This window comes from Saimiri boliviensis, chromosome 21 (assembly GCF_048565385.1).
Source record: "Saimiri boliviensis isolate mSaiBol1 chromosome 21, mSaiBol1.pri, whole genome shotgun sequence".
NCBI classification, from domain to species: domain Eukaryota; kingdom Metazoa; phylum Chordata; class Mammalia; order Primates; family Cebidae; genus Saimiri; species Saimiri boliviensis.
This window is the reverse complement of record NC_133469.1, coordinates 4,823,527-4,845,627: the sequence shown is the minus strand read 5'-3', so window position 1 is coordinate 4,845,627 and position 22,101 is coordinate 4,823,527. Positions and strand designations below refer to the sequence as shown.

At 61.0% G+C, this 22,101-nt stretch overlaps 1 long non-coding RNA gene across 8 annotated transcripts; it reads right to left on the bottom strand.

Moving 5' to 3' along the window:
• Nucleotides 1-167: 167 nt before the first annotated feature.
• Nucleotides 168-15,771, bottom strand: LOC120361487 (uncharacterized). Of its 8 annotated transcripts, none has more exons than XR_012515418.1 (5): nt 12,326-15,771; nt 9,240-9,363; nt 5,961-8,412; nt 5,159-5,208; nt 168-3,726 (listed from the first exon to the last, which is right to left on the bottom strand). It is a non-coding gene; the product is annotated as an uncharacterized LOC120361487 (long non-coding RNA). The 8 variants fall into 8 exon arrangements; XR_012515414.1 differs by having other exon boundaries at nt 168-5,208; nt 5,961-6,043; nt 6,421-8,412; XR_012515415.1 differs by having other exon boundaries at nt 168-5,208; nt 5,961-6,822; nt 7,147-8,412.
• Between the last annotated feature and the right edge of the window lie 6,330 nt (nt 15,772-22,101).

Sequence of the window (22,101 nt, the reverse complement as noted above, 5' to 3'; positions counted from 1 at the left end):
GCTGTGATCGCATCACTGTACTCAGGCCTGGGCCACGTGGAGAGACCCTGCCTCAAAGAGAAAAAAGAGAAATATCCCTTTCCTTTCCAAGACTATATCCTTATATTCTTTTTTTGTAGTTGAAAATACCTTTCCTTTGTGATAATTGCTTAGATGTAGTGCTAGTAACTGTTGCAGGGATTGGTTAGCTTTGAACTGGCAAAACCAAGGTATTGACAAACCACGTCTGTCCCCAGAGCTGTTGAAAATGGCACCCATCTGTAACAGCCCAAGGTCCAGGGGCCGCCCCCTCGCCCCTCGGATGTGCGTTATTGACTGAAACACACAGCACAAAGGATTCCTGACATTTTCCAATCTTTCCGTGCCAGTCTTCTCCATTTTATTAGTGATATTTATTTTCAAGTCAACACATCGGTTTGTGTTGAGACTTGCAACGTTAGAATATAAAGTTCTACGTAAGGCCTGATTTTGATCTTTGACAAAGCCAAGGAGCAGGGTGTGGGCTACAACCTTCAGAGCCTGCAGGAGCTGCGCCCACACGGCCTTGGCTCGAACGCCATTGGACACCCTCCCAGGGGGCCCCAGACCCGGGGAAGAACCTCCCTTCTGCCTGGGAGCCTCAGGTGTGCAGAGGAGGGAGCTGGCTGGAGCCAGGTGTGTGAAGGCAATCAGTGTTTCTCTGCAAGGTGACGATGGCATGGGGCAGGCAGGGTTCTGGGATAGCTGGTGGGGAAGACAGGCTGGGGACTGTGAATTCACTGCTCCCCCTCTCCAGGTGGAGGCATTAAATTAGGTCAAAGCATCTTGGCGAGTATTCGCGCTGAATTGAGTTTTTAAAACAAGTCCAAATAAGTAGCTAGTGGGTGCTCAGTGGGCGCCAAGGACTGAGCTGGCTTTTCCAGGCAGGCCCCTTGCTTCTTTGCCCAGTGTCCCAGTGCTGACTTTCTCTCGGAGAACACGGTGGGCTCTGGGTGCCTGGGGAGTTGCCAGGACGTTTTCTCAGCTCTGCGCATTCCCCGGCTTCCTGGGACCTTGGAGTGCGCTGCAGGCGGGACTGGCCGTCTGCCCGGCCTGGCCTAGCTGCTGCTCACTCGGAGCTGCGTGCTCTCGGTCCCTCCGTCCCTGCTGGGCTAGGAGTCTGCCCTCGGTTTCCCACTAACCTTATTCTTCTAACTCCTTCTTTGTGTGCCTGCCTCCCTCATCACACCGGGAGAGGCTCCGGCAGAGTTCCCCCCCCCCCCCATGCGATGCGTGGCCTCAGCTCCCAGTTGGCAGAATCCTTCCTGCTGCAAAATGGCTCCAGCTTCCCGCTGCCTGCCCCTGGAGAGTCAGCCCTGAGCCCAGGCAGGCCAGGGGTGTGGCTGAGAAGCGTATGCAGCAGGCACCTGGAAGGCCGGCGACGCAGGCTGAGGAGCTGGGATTGTCCTACAGACAGTGGGCGACCAAAAAAAGGCGCTTGAGCCCCGGTGGGCTCAGACGCAGGGGACCTTCCCAGCCCCTGTCCTTACTCGCTCAGAGCCAGCAGGAGCAGCAGGAGCGGTGTCCTGAGACGCTGTTCTGTAAGGAACTCTGCACTGCTGCAGAGACACCGGTGTGTGGAGCGCGGTTGCCCTGACCGAGACAACTGTCTGAGTGCAAGTTCAAAAGCACCACTTCCGGGGCACAAGCCTGTCTCCTTCCTTTCCTTTTTTTGGGGGAAGGGGGGAGATTGGATCTTGCTCTGTCACCCAGGCTGGAGTACAATGGAACAGTCACAGCTCACTGCAGCTTCAAACTGCTGGGCTCAGGTAACCCTCCCGCCTCTGCCTCCTGAGTAGCTGGGACCACAGGTGTGCACCACCATGCCTGGCTAATTAAAATTATTATTACTATCATTTGTAGAGAGACTCCAGAAGGGATCCTGGTTATGTTGCCCAGGGTGGTCTTGAACTTCTAGCCTCCAGTGATCCTCTCACCTTGGCATGCAAAGCACGGGGATTATAGGCGCGAGCCGCTGTGTGTGGGAGGTCCGTTTTTTAAAGCATTTCTGTGGCAAGCACATGCAGGCAAGGCAGAGCAAAAGTGATCAAATCCGGCGAGTGTGCTGCTAGAGGGGAGCGTTGACAAGTGCACTTGGGTAATTCTGGAAGTTCTGAAGTCTTCCGCAGCGCCCTCAGACGGTGTTAGATTCAGGAAGTGGCAAACGAAACTGAAGACAGAGAAAGGACTCTAGGAAAATGCCCACGTGTTTCAGAAGGCAGACTCTGCCTCAGCTGTGAAGGTAGTCCATGGGTTCATCTGCTTCTGCAGCTGTTTTGTGAATAGCGAATCAGATTCTCCCTGTTATTCCTATGTCGAGGCTGAACCCACCTTTACGGGGCATCCGTGTGAGGGGAAGCTGGTGAGGCTGCCTGGGAAGCACCCGTCTGCGTCTCCCAGTGGACTCCCGGGGAGCACCCCCTCCCCCGCCTCCGCCCATCAGCACCTGAACTGTGGCCTCTTATACTCCTGTTGCCTCCCCCGTGGCTTGAACTACAAAACTTGCCACCCCTCCGTGGATTTCCCGGAGGAGTGATGAGCTCCGGGCTATGCTTGGCCACCAAACATGGACCATCTCTTCGATCACGGTGGGAAACGTCTCCTAGTCCCTCCTTTGATAATTCTATAACGATATGGGAAGACCGTGGGGGTGTCTGCTAGTTTGTCTGCTGGTTCTTACTCGAGGTGCCTTCTTCCCTTTCAGACTTAGATATCTTTGTGTGCTTCTGGGGGCCCTCGGAAGGGTGTCTGTGGGGTTTCTGTGAGGTCAAGGACAGAGGTTCCTTCTCACAAGGATTCACGTTTGCTTTGACATGGACAGCCCAGACCCCCCTGAAACCAAATGCCCAGGGGGCTTCAGCATCTGTGGGCCTCCGGGTATGATGACTCGGGGTTCCAAGTCCCCACGAGCCCCATGCCCTGGGCTTCAGTCTGTGTTTCCTTCCCTCTTTCTCTCCCACTGCTTTTAATGCTAACGAATGCCTTCTAAATTGGAAAGGGAAGTTTTGGAGCAGCGGGTCAGGGTTATGTCTGCTTCAGTCTTTATTCAAGGCGAGGCCTTTCAGGCTCCCAGCTTGCTACGGGGCTGAGTCCCTCTCCGGCTCCTCATACCTTGACGTCTGTCTGCGCCCCCGCTCCCTCCAAGGCGGAAGCCCACCTTGCCAGGTCGGCAATGCTCGCGGGCGACAGCGGCCCCAGCGTTCCTCCCTGGGTTCTTGCTTATCCTGGAGCTTGGCCTGGACGTTTCTCACTAGCTTGGCAGCCGTTGGATGCTTTTAACATGATTTTGTTAAATTATTTTTTTATCCAAAATCCTTGCTTGTTTTCAGAGGGTAAGGGGGTCTGCCATTACTGCCGACAGAAGCTGGGACAGTTAATACAGTCACAGACATTTATTTTCCACATGCGGTCCCATCTTCTAGATGAGACAGATGTTCAACGGCTGGAGAACTGGATCCGTCTTTGTCCCCATCTTGCCGAGCAATAGGAGGTGGTCACTAAACAGGGGTTTTCAAGCCCGTTGCTTAAAGGCATTGTTGACCCAAAGGGAAGTGGGTCCCTGCTTCTCTTCCTGGGCAGAAGCGCAGGAGCCCAGGGGCCCTCCTGGCTTGGCTGCCTGCAGAGTGGCTGATGAAGCATCATCCTCCGTGTGCACAGGGCCTCCAGCCCCGCAAACAGCTGTTCCTCTGCCTGCTCCCAGCTGTGGACCTGAGGCAGAGAGGCTGAGCCATCGCCCTGAGCCACGTGCCCGGGCACAGCAGGCCTGGACCTGGTGCCTGGACCTGGCTCACATGACCTTGCTTTTTCCACTGTGCCTGCTGCTCCCTCCCGGGCTCTGTGACCTTGGGCAGCCGTGGCTGTCCTGCGCCCATTCCCAGCTGTAAAATGAGAGGCTGGGCTGGCTGATCTCAAATGTCCCCTGCCAGCCTGGGATTCTGCATTGTGCCCCAGGGTGTGATGATGACATGCCTCCGAAGGGAGCCGCCAGTGCTCCTGAGGGAGGCTTTCTTCCTGAGTCAAGGTGGGTGGGGGGATTGGGGGTAAGTTGGGGGACTGAGAGGTGGGGGAAGCACACACACCATCCTCCCCAGCTGAGCCCTCATGGTGAATTACCTTCAACCCCAGGCTCAGTGCTTTGGAAATGCTCTCAGGCCCAGCATCCAGGCCTGGAATGGCCTCCGAGCCCCTGGCCCTCCCTCTCTCTACTGGAATCTTCCAGGCTGAGGCAGGTCAGCTGAAAGTCACTGACTCTGCCTTCCACAAACCCATAGCTGACAGACCACTCCACGTCCCCTCCCAGCCCCGGCCGGGGAGGGGCATTTGCTCGGCCTTCCCGCCCTCAGGGCCGACACACTGTCAGTCACTCTCTGGGTCCCACCCACTGTCCCACCAACTTCGCTGGTCTAAAAATATGCTCTGGCATCTTGCTGGCAGGCAGCAGGAATGATGGGCCCTGCTGATAAGGTGAAGAGAGTTACCCGGTGGGACGATCTTCCATACGGGTCATGCTTTGGCAAAATAACACAACAGCGGGACGAACACCGGCTCCCCATGCATCCTCAAGGCCTTACGCCGGGAAGAGGACCCCTGGGCTTCGGGAAGTGAACACCAGGCCCAGGCCCCTCACCCAGTCCTTTCTGCCTGCTTTGGGAGGGAGCCCAAGAATTCGGCTAGGGAAGGGCCTCCTGGTGGGAACTGAAGCCCAACTGGAACTTTCTGGGGGGTTTCTTGGGGACAGGACCCCACGGAATCTTCTCTGGGTATCTAGAGCCAGGCTCAGGCCCAGAAGAAAGATGTGGGCAGCTGAGAGAAGCACTCTCTTCCCTTCCCCACAATTTTTCTTTTTTTTAGGCAGAGTCTCGCTCTGTCTCCCAGAACCTTGGCTTGCCGGATTCAAGTGATTCTTCTGCCTCAGCCTCCCAAGTAGCTGGGATTACAGGCACCCACCACCACACCTGGCTAATTGTTTTGTATTTTTAGTAGAGATGAGGTTTCACCATGTTGGCCAGGCTGGTCTTGAACTCCTGACCTCAAGTGATCAGCCAGCATTACTGGCGTGAGCCACTACGCCTGGCCCTTGTTCTGAGAGCCTGAGCTGGAGTCCTGGCTCTGCTGGGGGACCCCGCACGCATCAGCTCACCTCTTTGCGCCTCTGTTTTCCATGGGAAGAAGGTTACCTTTGGAAGGTCACTGTGAGGGTCAGAGGTTACAAAGGTCAATGGGGCCCATGTCAACAAGCTGTTGCCCTGGCTTTGGCCCTGCTCTGCCCACCCTGCCCTTTCCTTTCTCATTTTTCCACCTGCACAGCCCACCCCCTGGTCAACACCTGCACTGTTGACGGCTCAGTGGGCCTGGGCAGAGCCCCTGGGCCCAACACCTGGAGTCCGCCATGGTCACGTCTTCTCCTCTCTCTCTCTCTCGTTGTCTACTTCCATCCCACTGCTTTGCACTTGCTTTTCCTTCTGTAGGACATCCCCTCCCTTCACTTTTTCCTTTAAGGATTTACTTCAGGCACCACCTCCTCCAGGAAGGCCTCCCTGATCACTCCTTGGGTTGTGTTCCTCTTCCATACTCCTTTAGCCCCAGTGCCTCCTGCTGATTTCACTTTATTTGTTGACTAAGCCGTCTCCCTTGCTAGGCTGGAAGCTTCTTGGGAGTCTAGATATCATCTGAGGTGATTAGACGCAATAACTACAGGAATGATGGAACTACTACCCATTTAATAACCATTATAATAATTGATTCAGGCAAGAGTCATCTAAGGATGCATAAATTAGTGGGTGAAAGTTTGAGTAGCAGGATATTTACAAAGTCTCAAAGTATCACCCAACAAGATACTTACTAATGACAAAAGGAAACACAGTAACTTTTCAGCAGGGAAATCTGGCCAACTCTGTGTTTATCAAGCGATTGCCAGGAACGAAACAGACATCAACGCATACCTCCTGCTATGACACACTGAGAGCCTCCTGTCCTTCTGTGGTCTTCCTGCCAAGCATGGTAGCCGGGATCTCATCACGATAGCCTACAAAATAACTGATATGTACTCTTCAGACGTGTCAATGTCATGAAACACACACACACACACACACACACACACACACACACACAGACACAGACACAGGCTGAGGAGCTGTTTCAGATTAAAGGAGCTCAAAAAGATGACAGCAGAATGCAAAGCAGCGTTCAGATCGTTGAGGTTTGTCTGTTTGGTGTTTTACATCCTACATGTTCAGACTTAACAAGGATAGCTATTTTGTGGTCTCGAACGCCTGGGCTCAAGCGATCCTACCACCTCGGCCTTCCGAAGTGCTGGAGTTACAGGCGTGAGCCACTGCACCTGGCCAGGTCCCTTTCCGACTTAGACCTCCTTCTTCCTCTCATGAAGACCCTTGTGCTTACCTTGGACCCACTGAGACGACCTGGGAGAATTTTGCCATCTTAAGATGTTTCAGCGTATTTGCAAAGTCCTTTTGTCGTGAAAGGTGACATGTTTGCAGATCCTGAGGATTAGGGCGTGAGCATCTCTGGGAGGGTACCTGGCTCTGCCATTGACTGCCAGTGGGGCCTTGGGCAAGTCACTTTACAGCCCCGTGCCTCAGTTTCCCCATCTGTGAAGAGGGAATAATGATAGTCCTACCTCATTAGGTTGCTGAAAGGATCACTAAAGTGACATCTGTGAGGTCCTGGGGTAGGGCCTGGCTCTTGGTCAGCGCTGGGTGGAGGTTTGTGTTCATGTGGCTGTGGCAACAAGAGCTTCCAGGAAATGGCCAGGAGGAGTCGGGGCAGGGGACAGTGAAATATCTGCAGAGACAGGAAACCACCCGTATGATGGGTGATACATTTTCTGGGGCTTCCAAGACGTTGGCTTTGCTGTCCAGGGACCTGGGGCAGGGTTCCCAACACCAGGCTGGGGGCTGCTAACCCTGATTCCTAAAAGGCAAACGTGCAGCCCTGGAGGGGAAGCGGCCGGAGCCCTGGGGCTCGCAGGAGGCTCCTGGTGGAGGGCAGCCACCCTCGGGGAGACATCCTGCTCCATCCAGCCACGGCTCGGGTGGGGAGGTGGGGGCCCAGACGGGGTGCTATTTCCCTGGCTCCTGCCTCTGGTCTGCAGCTGTTTCCACACACCTACTGCAAATGCCCGGGCTGTGGGCAGTGGCTGTTTCTGGAGCCTCCCGCAGCCCTGGCCCATGTAGCTGAGTGACTGACCGCTTAGGCCAGTAGGCAGGAGAGCCGTCCATCTGTACGTCACTCCTTCTCGAGCCCGGCGCTGCCTGCACGCACACTCGCAACACGCCAGGCGCACCCTGGAGTGAGGGACAGGAGGGCAGGAAGGTGGCCTGAGCCACATGGCTGGCAAGGGGCTGGGATTCCACTGGTTTACAGAAAGAGGACTTGCATTGTCTGTCAGGGTTGTGTCCTCCCACGTCGCTGGGGGGTCCTTGCGGTCTACCCTCGGAATCCTGGAAATCGGAGCGAGCAAATCTGTCTGACTTTCAGCCGGGCTGTGTGCTGGGACTTCCCCAAGGCCAGGCTGCACCTCCTTGCTCAGCAGCGAAGGGCAGGGGTGGGGAGCTGCCTGCTCCACATGGCCAAGTCCTTGGTGAAGCCTGCCTGGCACCTTGGGCCTGCCATACCTGTGTGCGCAGGATGTGTGCTTGTGTCTGCATGTGTGTGCACACAGACGTGTGAGCAGGCAGGTGTGTGCACATGTGTATTTGTGTGACACCTGGGTGCTTGCACACATCTGTGTGCACGCATGCCTGTGTGTGCCTGCGTGAATGCGCCCGTGCGCCCGTGTGTGTTGCATGTATAGGTGAGTGCATGTGTCTGTATACGTATATGGGTGTGTGTGCATGCTATTCGTGTACACACGTGTGCACGTCTCTGTGTGTATCTGTGTCTGTGTCTATATGAGTTTCATGTTACTCATCTGGACAATCAGGAGCAGTGGAGGTGGAGGCAAAGCCAGAAGTGGGAGAAGCAGATGTCCGGGGCCGGGGCCGGGGCCCGCCCCACCCCAACCCACGGTCTCTCAGCTCCGGGAAGGCCTCGAGACCTTGAGCTCAGCAAAGTCAAGGTCGGCAGAGCCAGGACGCGTCCCAGGACAATGCTGCCGGTGCCTTTGACCTTCTCTGACCATTATTTCCCAACTTCTCTCCACGGAGGGCATCTTGCCCATGTCTTCTGGTTTCAAGCCCATTCTAAAAGCCAGCTGTGTGTCCTCGTGGAAGCCGCATTTTCCAGTTAGCTCCCCACGGATGCATACTCACCCCAGGCCAGTGCTCCATGGGGCCCTTCCCTGCCGGCCAGCCTCCTTTCCCCAGGGTTCTGGGGGGCTTCTCTTAAAGGCTTGACAGGAATTCGAACGCCCTTCCATTTCCCCATCATTGGCTGCAAGCGAGGAACAAAGATAGGATTGTAGTGGCTTGTGGGAAAGGGATACAATGAATGTATTTTTCCTTCCCTTATCCAAGCGGGGTTCCAGGCCCACGGGCTGCCTGGGAAATCTGAAGCTGCCGGGAGGAGCTGGGGCAGGGGGCAGCGGTGGCCACGTCCACAGTGCCTCCCGGGCGTCCATTCTATCCTGCGTCGCCCACGCCTGGCCCATGTGCATGTGTGGGACACACTCAGCCTCTCTTACTCCCTTCCAGGTGCCAGCCTCCCTGACCCTCCTCCTCCAGGACCCTCGCTGGCTCCAGCCGCCCTCCCTGGGTGCTTTCTGGATCCCCAGGTACCACTGCCTCCCATGCTGTCTCCAGCTGCCCCCTGCCTCCCGAGCTGCCACCTGGGGTGCCTCACAGGAGCCCCCAAACTGCCCTGAAGCCTGATCCCTCTCTGCTCTCATCTTGGCCGAGGGCATCGCCTGCCAGGCATTTGGGTCTAAGCCAGAAATCTGCATGTGGCCTGACAGCCCCTCTGCCCTCCACACCTGTGACCACCTCCTAGGAGTGGTTTCCTTAACACCTCACTACCCTTGGCACTGTCACCGTCGCCTGTGCCCTGGCAGGCCTCCTGCTTCCCAAAAAACTCCCCACTGCACTCCCCTGCCCCTCCCAGCCCTTCCCAAAAAGCACCTCTGGGCTGGGCGTGGGGGCTCAGGCCCGTAATCCCAGCACTTTAGGAGGCCAAGGCAGGTGGATCACTGCCAGCCTGGCCAACGTGGTGAAACCCCGTCTCTACTAGAAATACAAAAGTTAACTGGACATGGTGGTACGTACCTGTAATCCCAGCTACTCAGGAGGCTGCGGCAGGAGGATCGCTTGAACCCGGGAGGCAGAGGTTGCGGTGAGTGGAGATCGTGCCACTGCACTCTAGCCTGGGCAACGGAGCAAGACTCCATCTCTAAATAAATAAATAAATAAGTACACCCCTGAGCCTGCCACCCTGCCTAAAATGTTCTGGAGCCTTCCCGTGGCCGCAGGATGAAGCCCCCCGCATCACATGCCCCTGGCTCTCGGGGAACGATAAAGACACTGAGCCCGCAGCCTACAGGTCCCCGGCCCCCACTCTGCCGAGGGTTCCGCACAGGAGCGCGTCCTGGCTGGCCCAGGCTTCCTGTGGTCACGGAATTCCAAGTTGTCCAAACACTTAGAGGAATCTTAGAGGACAGGAGGATGGCGTGTCAAGGATGACCACTGCCTCCCACGAGAGGAGGGGGGCACAGGGCTATCCGGGCTGGGACGTGGTCAGGGGCCAGGTTTGTTCTGGATGGGGGATGCAGAGGTGACCCCATCTCTTTCTCTGACTCCAGTACCACCAGGCCAGTGGTGAGTGCTCTGGCTCACGGTCTGGGCAGTAGGGGATGGGGGTCAGGCATAAGGCCCATTGCTTTCCAGGTGGAAGGGGTGGGGTGGGGAAGGCGTTGTCAGGGGAGGGAGCAGCAGGAATGTTCTAGCAGGGAGGACAGCCACACCAGACTGGAGCGATGACCGGAGCGCTGTTCTCTGTAAGGACTAGCTCATTCAGCCTCCACGCCGGTCCTATAGGACAGCGCCCGGGATCCCCATGCAGCCGGTGAGGAAACGGGCGGAGGGGCCACAGAGCTAGGACTGGGGGAGCTGGGGTTTGAACCACAGACTTGGCTCTGGGGGCTGGGCTCTTACGTGTCATGCAGTCCTGCCTCTGGGGCTGGGGGGAGGGGACTTGGGCGGGGAAGGGCGAGGTGGCACAACCTCAGGGTGCCAGGGCCAGCCTTAGTCTGCACTGCAGGGCGAGGCGGCGCAGGTGGCTGGGAGGGGAGGGCAGGGACCAAGGGAGAGTGAGCCCAGGACAGCTTAAGCTCCCAGTGAGTGCTGCAGCCTTTGCCCTGGAAGGATGGCCCACAGGGAGCTCTGGGGTCAAGAGGCCAGCAGGGCCCTGCGGGAGGGCGGGGGAGGGAGCTGAGCACTGCCGGGGCCTCTGTGAGCTCCCAGCCAGCTGATGGTCCCCTGCAGCCCTCCTTGGAGCTGTGGGCTGGCACTTCAGGGGTCAATGTGATCTGTGACCCACTGCCAGGCTGGAAAGGGCCTGCTAAGTGGACCGCGGTGGCTGCAGGCTGCATCATCTGTGGGGCAGGAGGCCTTCGCAGGTGGCCCAAAGCCATGCCTCCCTGGAGGCCAGGCACTCAGACCCTCAGGCTGTGCCCAGCCGCCCTGCCAGAGCCGGCAGCCCCCCAGCATGCCGGCCACCTGCCCCTGCACCCGTCACACCCGGAAGAGCTGAGGATGCCACGGGCTCCTCCTGGAACTGCAGGGACTTCCTTGCAGTGAGTCCGGTCCTCCAAACTCCCGGCCCTGGCAGCCCCCACGACCGAGGGCTGAGTCCCCCAGGACAGGACGAAACTGCGGACTCATGGCCCCAGGCCTGGATGCCGTGGCCTGCACAGAGGAGATGGCCCGGTGTGGGTCGGGAGGGAGTTGCGGCTTCTGGCCCTGGCCAGCACTGACCACAGCGTGACCCTGGCCTGGCCTTTGGACTCTCAGTGCCATGTCACACAGACGCCGAGTGAGGAGGCCCTTTGGCTTAGTGGTTTTAGGGGATGGCTGTGCTCGTGGTAACACTGTAACCCAGCGCCCTGCTGCTCCCTGGTCTGCAGTGGGCCCCTGACCCAGCTGGACCCCACGGTGCCCTCTGCCTCAGGCCACCAGCCAGCAGCCGGCACGTGGGCAACCGCCCCCACTGCAGGGCCAGGTCAGCGGTGTGTGGCCCAAGGTGGCTGTGTCACGTCAGGACTGAGCGAGGACAAGCTCCTCCCGCCTGGCCCTTGTGCCCAGGGACCTGCCAGCTGCCGTCAGGTGGGTGGCTACCGCCATGGCGCTGGCCAGCGCAGGCCAGGCGCACAGAAAGCATTAACTACAAGATGAGGCGAGGTGCAATGGCTCACGCCTGTAATCCCAGCACTTTGGGAGGCTAAGGCCAGCAGATCGCTTGAGGTCAGGAGTTTGAGACCAGCCTGGCCAACATGCTGAAACCCCGTCTCTACCAAAAAGCCAAAAGACTAGCTGAGTGGGGCGGCACATGCCTGTAATCCCAGCTACACGGGAGGCTGAGGCAGTAGAATCGCTTGAACCCGGGAGGCAGAGGTTGCGGTGAGCTGAGATCACCCCACTGCACTCCAGCCTGGGTAACAGAGGGAGACTCTGTCTCAAAACAAACAAACAAAAAGCCATTAACTATAAGATGAGGGTCTGCGTTGGGTCTGGCTGGCTGTCGGTAGACCACGGCCCTGAGCCCGCCCTGAGGGGTGGAGAGTGTCAGGTCCCTGCCTGTAGCTTCTCGGGTGACCTGATGGCTGAAGGCAGCGAGCACTGAGGCCATGCGTATCTCAGCATCCATTGCAGGGGCTGCAAACTCCTGCACCCTGGGTCTTGTGGCAGCTTGTGGAAGCCACAAGCACTGCGTGTGGGTGCCGACAGGTCTCGGGAAAACCAGAGGTTGTGAGGCTGTTCCTGGCGCGACCCCTACTCCAGTCACCCTGGCCACCCACACTCTTATGTCCTGCCACGGGCCATGCTGCCCCGTCCGGGGCCCGTCTCCAGGCCAGTCCCCCACCCCACACTCCTGCAGGCCACATCCTTCTGGAAGCCTGCCCCCCACTGCGCCCCATCTTCCCCTCCTGTGTTTCTCCCTGATCTCAGGGCCTCGTCTGCACTGCTCGCTGCTGATCCCGGGGCCTGAAATCGGCCTGGGGGTCTTGGGAGGTGTCCCATAAATACGGTGGCTGTGTTCCGGGCGACCCCTGTGACCTCTGTGACTCTCCACCCCACAGAGCGGGCTCAGGCCTCTGGTCTGCTGACGACCAGCCAGAGCCAATCCCGACACTCACCCTGCAGCCGGTCCACGGAGACGCTCGCCCTGCGGTCGGTCCACGGAGACGCTCGCCCTGTAGTCAGTTCGCGGTTGCTTGCTTCCTTGTTTCTTCTGAGATGGAGTCTCACTCTGTCGCCCAGGCTGGAGTGCAGGGGGATGATCTCAGCTCACACACACACAGTGTCTTCATTCTGTCCCCTCCTCTCATGTGCACGGGGCCCAAGTCTCCCCAGCCTCGGCTGCCTCCCTCCCCTCTGCCCACCTGGAGCGCCTTCCCTCCTTCCATGGCCCGCAGCGAACACAGGCCTCCCTCTCTGAACCCCAAACCCACCAGTGGCCCCTGAGGGACCCACCCACTTCCCTCCACCTCAGCCTTGACACATGCTGTTCCCGTGCCCCAAACACCCTGCCTGCCATTACTACCCAGGGCCCTACTTGTGGGAAGGAGCTTCCCTGGGTTGTAGCAGGAGTGACCCCTGCCCTGCGCCCTCACGGTGGTGTCAACTCTGGCACCTGCTCAGTGCTACCAGGAGCCAGTGCTCTCACTGCTCTTATGGCTGTTTGCTGGGTGTGGGCTGGGAGGGGGACACTGTCAGAGCCAGGCCCACCCTGGGTGCAAATCCCTGTACAGGGGCTGACAGCACATTGAACCTGGGAGAGCAGAGGGAGTGGGTGTGGGAATGGGGGCCAGAGGCCCGGCAGCACCAGCCCCAGCCCCAGGCTGTGCCAGAGGCAGGGGCTGCTGAATCCCAAGTCCGTCATCCGTCACTGGAGAGAGAGTTGAGGGCCGTGGGGTGCAGCCCCTGCCTCCTGTCCTGTTCCCAACAGCCTCCCTCCGTGTGCAGGGCGCCTGCCTGGGGAAGCCCCGCCTACCAACCTGCCTTCTCTGCCCCAATCCTTGTGCCCCCAATCCAGAATCCACACATAGCCGGAAGGAACTTTGAAAATACTCCTCTGGGCCAGGTAATGGGGCTCATGCCTGTCACCCCAGCACTTTGGAAGGCCCAGGTGGACCGATCACTTGAAGCCAGGAGTTCAAGACCGGCCTGGCCAATATGGTGAAACCCCGTCTCTACTAAAGAAACAAAAATTAGCTGGGCATGGTGGTGGGTGCCTGTAGTGCCTGTAGCTACTCAGGAGGCCGAGGCAGGAGAATCATTTGAACCTAGGAGGCAGAGGTTGCAGTGAGCCGCGATCGCGCCACTGCACTCCAGCCGGGCCCACAGAGTGAGACTCTGTCTCAAAAAGCAAAAACAACAACAACGAAAACTGAAACACTCCTCTGATCTTCTCACTCACCTGCTAAAACCCTCAGTGACTCCCCGTGGCCCTCAGAGACCCATGGTTGCCCAAGGCCCTTGGCAGCCTGTCTGCCCTCCCCTGGCCCCCAGGCCCCGTCCCTGGCAGGGGCTTCCTCACCTGCGGCTGCTGTGCATGCTTCTCCCCACTCCCAGCCCTTCTTGATCTCTGCTCTTTGCCCTTCAGGACTCAGGTCAGTGGTCACGTCACCTCCAGGAAGCCCTCCCTGGTCCGCAGGCTGGTGGGGGCACACCTCCCATGGCCGGTGCATGCTCCCTGTGGCTGTCTTCACCCACACATAATGGGTTTTGGTGCCAGCCCCCCGATGAGGCTGGTTCCTGGTTCATGCCAGGTAGGCAAACTTCACTTCGGGGGTTGGAGAGGTATGTGCAGGCAAGGTGTGCCTCAGAGTCCACAGACCCTGAGCACTCCCCCCTGCTCCTCCCCCCAGCCTTGGCTCCCCATCTGTGAAACAGGGAGCAGCCCCCCAGCACAGGGACAGTGGGGTGTGCTGGGGCGGTGTGGCTGTGGCTCGGTCCAGTGGTTGCTTGCAACACCAACTCTGTCACTCGCCGCCGCGTGACCTTGGGTTGACTTCACCATCCTCTGGTTCCTGGCTGTGAAATGGGGACACCGCAGGAGCCGGAGCTTGGGATTCCTCAGATGACGCATCAGAGCCAGGCCTGCGGGAGCAGCCCAGGGACCAGAGCTGCCGGGAAGGTCCAGCCCGGCCCAGGCAGGAGGTGGGCACTGGAAGGGGTCCCAGGGGAGGGAGGGCCCTTCGTCAGGACCCAGCAGGCATGCTCTCAGCCCTTCTCTGACCACCCGCCCTTGGGAAGGTCATCGGCCTCCTGAGCAGTCGGCCCCCCACGGCCTCGCAGCAGGGCTAGGCCTCGCTGTGTTCCCAGGCTCTGGGTCAGGGCCTGGCAACCCAGCTGTTCCTGGGAGCTGGCCTTGGCGGAACGCGGCATTCAGCCAAGCCACATTTCCGCATTTAGCACCGGAATCACAGCCCCGTAAAGCAGAGGGGCCGCTGAGGCCACCCCTCCACAGCCGTAGGCCACCTCGAGCAGCTGGACGCCAGCCCCTGCCTGGGCTGAGAGACCCTCCAGCGGCACAGGCGCTGGGTCAGGACACTGGGGACCAGCGCAGGCCTGGGGTAGACGAGTGAGCGTCAGGGATAAAGGCAGCCACGTGGAGCCTGAGGCCGTGCTGGCCTGTACTGGGCACGTCACTCCCTGTGCCTCAGTTTCCCCATCTCCTTCCCTCTCCACTGACCATTTTGTTTACCAAAGGCCACCTGAGCCCAGCACCATGCCAAGCCCTGTCCACAGGGCTCCATCTGGTTCAACTGATTCCAGGAGAGGCCTTGGCTGTGGAGACACAGGACTGGGGTACCAGGAGAAGGCGAGGGAGTGATTTAGGTGGCCTGGGGCCAGGAAACCAGAGGAGGGGCACCTGGGGCCTGTCCCCATCAGCTCAGGTGTTGAACCCTGACCAAGCGCCAGCCTCCCTCTCCACTGTGTGGCTCCTCACTGTCCAAGGCCCGGAGATGGTGGGGGCCTTGCCTGAAGACACACAGCCTAGCTGGGGTGGGCCTGCTGGTCTCTCAGCCTGAAGGGCCTGTTCACACCAGGTGACAGAGCCCGCTCTGGCTGCAGGCGCTTACTGGGGATGTTGAGCCCCCGCCCGCTTGTGTGGCAGTCGGGCCTTGCCGCTCGGGGCTCCTGGGAGCTGGCCGGGTGATCTGAGGCTGGGTCTCAACCCCAGCGTGGCAGGCAGTGCAGGAGCGAGCAGTGGACGGACAGGAGGAGCCATTAAGGCCGAGCCTCCCTGCGTAGGGGGTGGGGCCAGGCCGGGAGCCCCCGTCTCTCCCCAGCACACCTGCACTGTTGCTGCCATAGGCATGCCAGTCGGGACTGGGAGAGGAGCTGCCCACAGCTCGCAGCCTTCCAGCTCGTGGGCAGCACCCCACCTGGTCAGAGGGGCAGCTGAAGGCATCACATGTGGTCACGGGGACCACGGGCAGGCCGTCTGCAGCTAAGTGTCCCACCTCCCGAGCTCTGCTCCCGGTCTGGTCCCATCCACCCCTGGGGTCCCAGCTAGTGGGCAGCTTCGCCCCAGCCTGTTCTCAGGGAGCTGCCCAGAGACACCTGTGGCCCAGCTGCATGTGCTCAGGAGGGGGATGGGGCTGGGGTCTGGGGCCAGGGGCTGGGGTGTGGCGGGGTGACTGCTGGCGTCATGGGAGGCTGGGGCCGTGCTGCAGAGGAGCTCAGCTTTAGCTGAGTGGGAGAAGCGGAAGAATGAGCCGGGCGGTAGGGGCGGGGTGGTGTTGGGGGAGTGCGCCAGGCAGGGGGGTGGCAGGGCCAGGGCAGGGGAGGCATGAAATGATCTGAGGTGCCTGGCAATGCCAGTGGCCGGGGCCAAAGGGGACAGGCAGCTGGTGACACAGGCCGGGGACCCTCAGGGAAGCTGTGAGCAGAGCCGGCAGGGCTGAGGTTCACGGGGACACAGGAGGGCCTGGTTTTCTGCCTGCCAGCCCTGGCCCACGGGAGAGGCTGGAGCCCAGGAGATGGGGCAGGGTTGCTGGGTGAGGGTCAGGTGGGCGAGGGGCCTTTAGGAGACAGGAGAGCAGGGCCCTGGCTAGGTAGGGGCTCAGGTGTCACGCACCACAGGAAGGGACTCCAGGAGGCTCCCTCAGGGACAGGGGCTGCCTAGGTTCTGGGGTCATGGTTATGGGCCAGGTGGGCAGCTGCCCCTGTGCAGGCATCCAGGCAGAAGCGGCTTTCAGTCTTGTCCTAGGAGTCTGCCCCAGGTTTCCCAACTTAAGCTACCTCAGCTGAGGGTGTCACTTTGGGCCACCTGGCACCCTCCTGGGCCTCAGCATCCTCATCTGTCCAGTGGGTACTGTCCAGCCAGGAGTGGGGTCACATGGGCTGACCAGGGTGGGGTCAGGGGCAGGAGTGGCAGGAATGGGCAGGAAGTGTCATGGTGGTCCACAGGGGCTTCCTGGAGGAGGAGTAGGAATTGGGAGAGGAAGGGGAGTCGTGCGGGGCAGTGCCCAGGGCTGTGCTGGGGTGCCAGACCAGGGGACAGACTGTGAGGCCAGAGCAGGGGCCGGGAGGAGGGGACACTGAGTCGGGGTAGACCAGGACCTGCTTCTTCTGCCGAGGGCAGAGTCCACGCGGCCGGACGCCGGTTCTCCAGCCGGGGGCAGAGTCCACGCGGCCGGACGCCGGTTCTCCAGCCGGGGGCAGAGTCCACGCGGCCGGACGCCGCTTCTCCAGCCGAGGGCAGAGTCCACGCGGCCGGACGCCGGTTCTCCAGCCGGGGGCAACGTCCACGCGGCCGGACGCCGGTTCTCCAGCCGAGGGCAGAGTCCACGCGGCCGGACGCCGGTTCTCCAGCCGAGGGCAGAGTCCACGCGGCCGGACGCCGGTTCTCCAGCCGGGGGCAACGTCCACGCGGCCGGACGCCGCTTCTCCAGCCGAGAGCTGCGTCCACGTGGCCGCCGTTCCCAGCGCCGCTCGCTTCACTGGGTGCCTGGCGCCACCTGGTGGTCAAGCCAGAAGCCGCCGCTCCTCGAGCCCTGCGGAAAGCATCCCCAGACCCTCAAACGTCCTCCTCCTGTGAGCTTGGGGAAACGGAGGCCCCGGAGGCGTAGGATCTCCACGGGTCCCTCAGAGAGGCAGGGACTGGACTAGGGACAGAGTCAGGGCACTTGACGCCTGTCCAGCGCCTGCGGCTGGGCTTAAGTGGCTTAGGGGGAGCCTGGGCCTGCAAGCAGGGAGGACTGTGCCCAGCGCCTGAGGGCACCTGCCCTGGCCCGTCCAGGCCGGGGAGCCGAGGGCACTCGCAGGTCCTGCCTGCTTCCCCAGCACGGGCCCCAGGGCCCATGGTCGGCAGCATTTTTGCAGGAGACGCTGGCCTCACTTTTGACAGCAAGGACATGGGACCAGGTCTGGGGTTCACACCTAGGAGCCAGGCCCTGACCAGGCCCAAGGCCCAGCTCACCAGGGACCCCGCAATGGCCCAGAGCTTTGCCTAGAGGGGCAGCACCCGACCCCGCTCAGTGCCTGTCTGCGGGGCTCACCCTGAGCCAGCCTCACGGAGCATCTCACAGCACTGCCCAGCTCCGATCCTGTCCGGGGCCTGACGGCTGTTCCCTCTGCTGTTCCTGAGCCCTCTGCGTCCCATGGGGACAGGGTGTGAGGTGTGCTCGCTGACCCTGAGGGCCCCAGGCCAGAGGGTAAGAGAGCTGGGCCTCTCTTTGGAAGCCCCGAGGGCAGGGAGGGTGGGGGTACCGGCAGCTCCGGAGTCTGGCGTCCTGCACACTTGTGCAGGTGATTCTCCTGCTAGCAAAGGCCTGGCCTCCAGCCTTCAAGGTCAATCCCTGGGCACCTCACACATGACAGGCCCTAACCCTCTCCTGCCTAGACCTGTCCCCAGCCTGGCTCCTCCGTCCCAGTGGCCGTCCGCCTACCCACCACCCCGCCTCTGCCCCAGCGTCTCAGAGCCGACACCACCAGCACTGTCCCTGGCCATTACTCCCTGGCAGCCACACTCTCAGAGCTCTGCACACGCACGGACATCTCCCTCCACACGCCCCTCTGCGTCTCTCTTCATGGTGGCCAATGCAGAGTGGCCAGGCCAGGCTGGGCTCAAGCCCTTGTGATGGCTCCTGCACTGTGGGACAGCCAGCAATCTGACTTGAAAAGCCAGAGCTGGTACAATCAGGCCAACTGTGGGTAAACCAAGTCACACAGACCTGTTTCCTCCCTGCAGGCCTTGTCAGAGCCTTCAATGGGCTTACCACAGCCCTTCAAGAAAGGGCACCGTGAGCAGTGGCTGCAGGTGCATTTGTCCAGGGAATGCGCTGCCCAGGAGCATTTCCCAGGCCCTTCAGAGGGCCAGCCAGCCAGCCTCCTCCTCAGCCTGGGTTCCCTGTGGCTGCTCCCTGCCCTGTCCTGCCCTGCAGCCTCCTCTGCCACTTTCCCTGTGGTGCTAGGCTCCACCCTACTCCACTAGACCGAGTCTTCACTCTAACCTGTCTGTTCATTCAGTGGGCTTTTTTTTTTTGAGATGGGCTCTCACTCTGTCGCCCAGGCTGGAGTGCAGTGGTGAAATCTCGGCTCACTGCAACCGCTGCCTCCCGGGCTCATGCAATTCTCCTGCCTCAGCCTCCCAAGTGGCTGGGACTACAGGCATGCCCCGCCATGCCCAGCTAATTTTTGTATTTTTTAGTAAAGATGGGGTTTTACCATGTTGGCCAGGCTGGTCTTGAACTCCTGACCTCAGGTGATCCACCTGCCTCGGCCTCCTGAAGTGCCGGGATTACAGGCATGAGCCACCACGCCTGGCCTCAATGGGCATTGATGGAACATCTGTTGTGTGCTGGGTGCTGAGAAGACGTGGTCACTGGAGCTCACAGCCTGGTGAATGGGACACACGGAGCAGCACTCACAGAGGCAGACACAGAATGTGCCAGGGAGAGCGGAGGAAGGGGAAGCAGCCTTGGCAGTGGGCGAGGCCTGGCACATAGACGGCCCTGGGTGTCTACCTGCAAGCACCTGCGTCCGCCGAGGCTGCTCTGGACCGAGAGGGTCAGGGCGGAATCAACCCCCGCTTCATAATCACGTCTGAACACAGACCACAGCATGAACATTACCCAAGCGCAGAATGTCCAGCGTCTCCCGGTCCCGGTAGCAGGTGACGTGGCTGCTTCACCGATCGCAGCTCCAGCCTCACTCTGGGCTCCCTGCCCTGGAGACAGGGCTTGTTAAGGCCTCTGATCAGAGGACAGCGCGGTGCCCTGAGAGCATCCAACCCAGAGCCCGCATCCGCAGACCCCTTCCCGTCCCGCGACACACCCCCAAACACCCCATCACAGATACCTTGTCGCAAAGGGCACTGGGCCGCCTGCGCTGCCACAGGAGCTCACTCCTCCCTGGGCTGAGGGCAGTGACAGCCGATGGAGAAGATGAAAGCGAGTTAGGCGAGCGGCTGGAGTGCTGACGGCCTGGGGTGGGCGCAGCGCTGCAAGTCTAGGGGAGGAGGCTGGGCTGCGGGGGGCTGAGCAGGTGGGTCTGGTCTCATCTCAGGACATGGGCCTGCTTGGCCTAGTCTGGCTGCTGTTTACGGGGCACTCGCCTGCTGCCCCCTGGGCCTCTCAGTACCCATGAGAGCCAGGTCTCCTTGTCTTCAGCCTGGATGAGGACACGGGGTGAGGGCCTGGCCTAGGCTGTGGGCTTGGTCCACGCTGGCCACTGCCCTTCTGCTGGGTGGTTTCTGCCGCCTGTGCTCCTTGTGCCGCCCCGAGGCCTCTCTGTTGTGTACTGGGGCTGTGGGGGTGGCAGACTCACGGGCTGAGGTCCCTGCTGTTAGCTGGCCTCCCCAGTGCCCGCAGTCAGCCTGCCCCTGGCCGGGCACAGGAGCCTCCGGAGGGTGCCTCGGCTCGGGGTGACCCAGACCGCATCGGCTCCACTGCAGGGCCTGCTGGGCGCGGCCCGAAGCCTCCACCCCTCCGGCCTCGCAGGAGCAGCGGACAACCTGGCTGGGCCCTTCCCGGACTCCTGGGCTCACATGGCCTGTGGACGTGGCTTGGCCTTCTTCGCGCCGGGTCCAGCCGCCCTTCCCCTGCCCGGCACCCTGAGTGCTCTGACGGCCTCTGTTAACTCCTTCCTTGACCCTGGAACGCATCTCCTGTGTGTCTGCCCAGCCAAACCCCTCCCACACTCACCCCAGGCCTGGGGCCGGCCATGACTGTGCCCCCGCCCCCGCTCCCTGCCTCCCCTCCCCCTCTCTCCCCTCCTCTGGAGGCCACCCCTCCCCTGCTGCCTCCCAGGGTTTCCTCCTTCTCCTCCCTCACTGACCCCCTGCACCCCGCCTTCGAATCCTTGCCCACCACACCCAGACCCCCCAGGCCGGCTGCTCCATAGGATATATCTTTATTATTGATTGATTGATTGATTGAGACAGGGTCTCACTCTCTCAGGCTGGAGTGCAGTGGCACGAGCCTTGACCTCCCCAGGCTCCGGTGATCCTCCCACCTCAGCCTCCCAAGTAGCTGGAACCACAGGCGTGAGCCACCAAGCTCAGCTAATTTCTGTCTTTTTTTTGTAGAGATGGGGTTTTGCCACGTTGTCCAGGCTGGTCTTGAACTCCTGGCTCAAGCGCTGCTCCTGCCTCGGCCTCCCAGAGTGCTGGGATTACAGGTGTGAGCCACTGCGCCTGGCCAGACATGATAGCTTTACTTGGGGCTCCAGCTTTTGCCAGGAACCTGGACGTGTGTGGGGCTGATCCAGGAAATGGGCAGAAGCCTGGGAGGCTGAGCCGGAGGACGAGGAGGGTGGAGGAAGGGCTTGGTGAGAGAGGCTGTCGGTCTGTGGTGTGGAGGGAAGCGGGGAGAGGGAGGAGGGGCGGGGCGGAGGGGCGGGGCGGGGCGGGGCGGAGGGGCGGGGCGGGGCGGGGCGGAGGGGCGGGGCGGGGCGGAGGGGCGGGGCGGGGCGGAGGGGCGGGGCGGGGCGGAGGGGCGGGGCGGGGCGGAGGGGCGGGGCGGGGCGGAGGGGCGGGGCGGGGCGGAGGGGCGGGGCGGGGCGGGGCGGGGCCTTCTTGAAGATGGGCCGCTCTTCTGTTTTCTTTCCGGGACCGCGGGAGGGTCAGTATGTCTTACTTGACGGTCAGGGCAGTGCTGCCTGCCTGGGGCTTGGCTGGGGGCAAAGCCCTGATGCCCAGGATTTGAGAGGGGTGAAAGTTGGCATCCAGGCCCACCAAGGACAGGCCCACCATGTCTGAGCCCAAGTCAAGTCTGAGGGAGCGCCCATTCCTTCTGGGGAGGCTGGACAGCGGTGCACAGACAGCGGCTTACCTCCTGCCTGGGGGCACCTTCAGGGACAAGGCTGGAGCGAGGTACCCGGCAGGGCCCTGGGCCTGGCCCAGTTCCTTGGTCCTAGGGAAGGACCCCAGAACATCACCTGTTCCTCGCCTCTGCCATCATTCCTGTCCCAACCCCGGGCAGCCTGGAAGGCAGGACAGCCGCAGATCAGGGCGGACAGAGCTGCTCGCTCGTGCCAGTGTTACCCGGCCTGCTGCGTGGCCTTGTGAGTCACTGCACCTCTCTGAGCCTCTGCCTCCACGTTCGTGAAACGGGCTGAGGATGGCAGCCCTCTGGGGACTCTGAGGAAGCAGACCAGGCCGGAGACATCACCGGCACAGCACCAGAGGGGCCGACACGCCAGCATTCACGGCAACTGCCTGGGCCCCACTCCCATCCCTGGGGGAGCCGCTCCCACTCAGAGAGACCCAGCTACCCCCCTAGACTCACAGCAGCCCTCGCTCCGGGCAGCCCGGAGCACTGGAAGAGTGGGGGACCGACAGGGCACTGGTTGGCATATGTGTGGATGCTGAACTTGGGCCACCAGGCAGGACGCAAGGCACCTGGCAGCACCACCTGCCCTCAGGCTCAGCAACACCTGGGGCCGAGGTAGGAGCTGT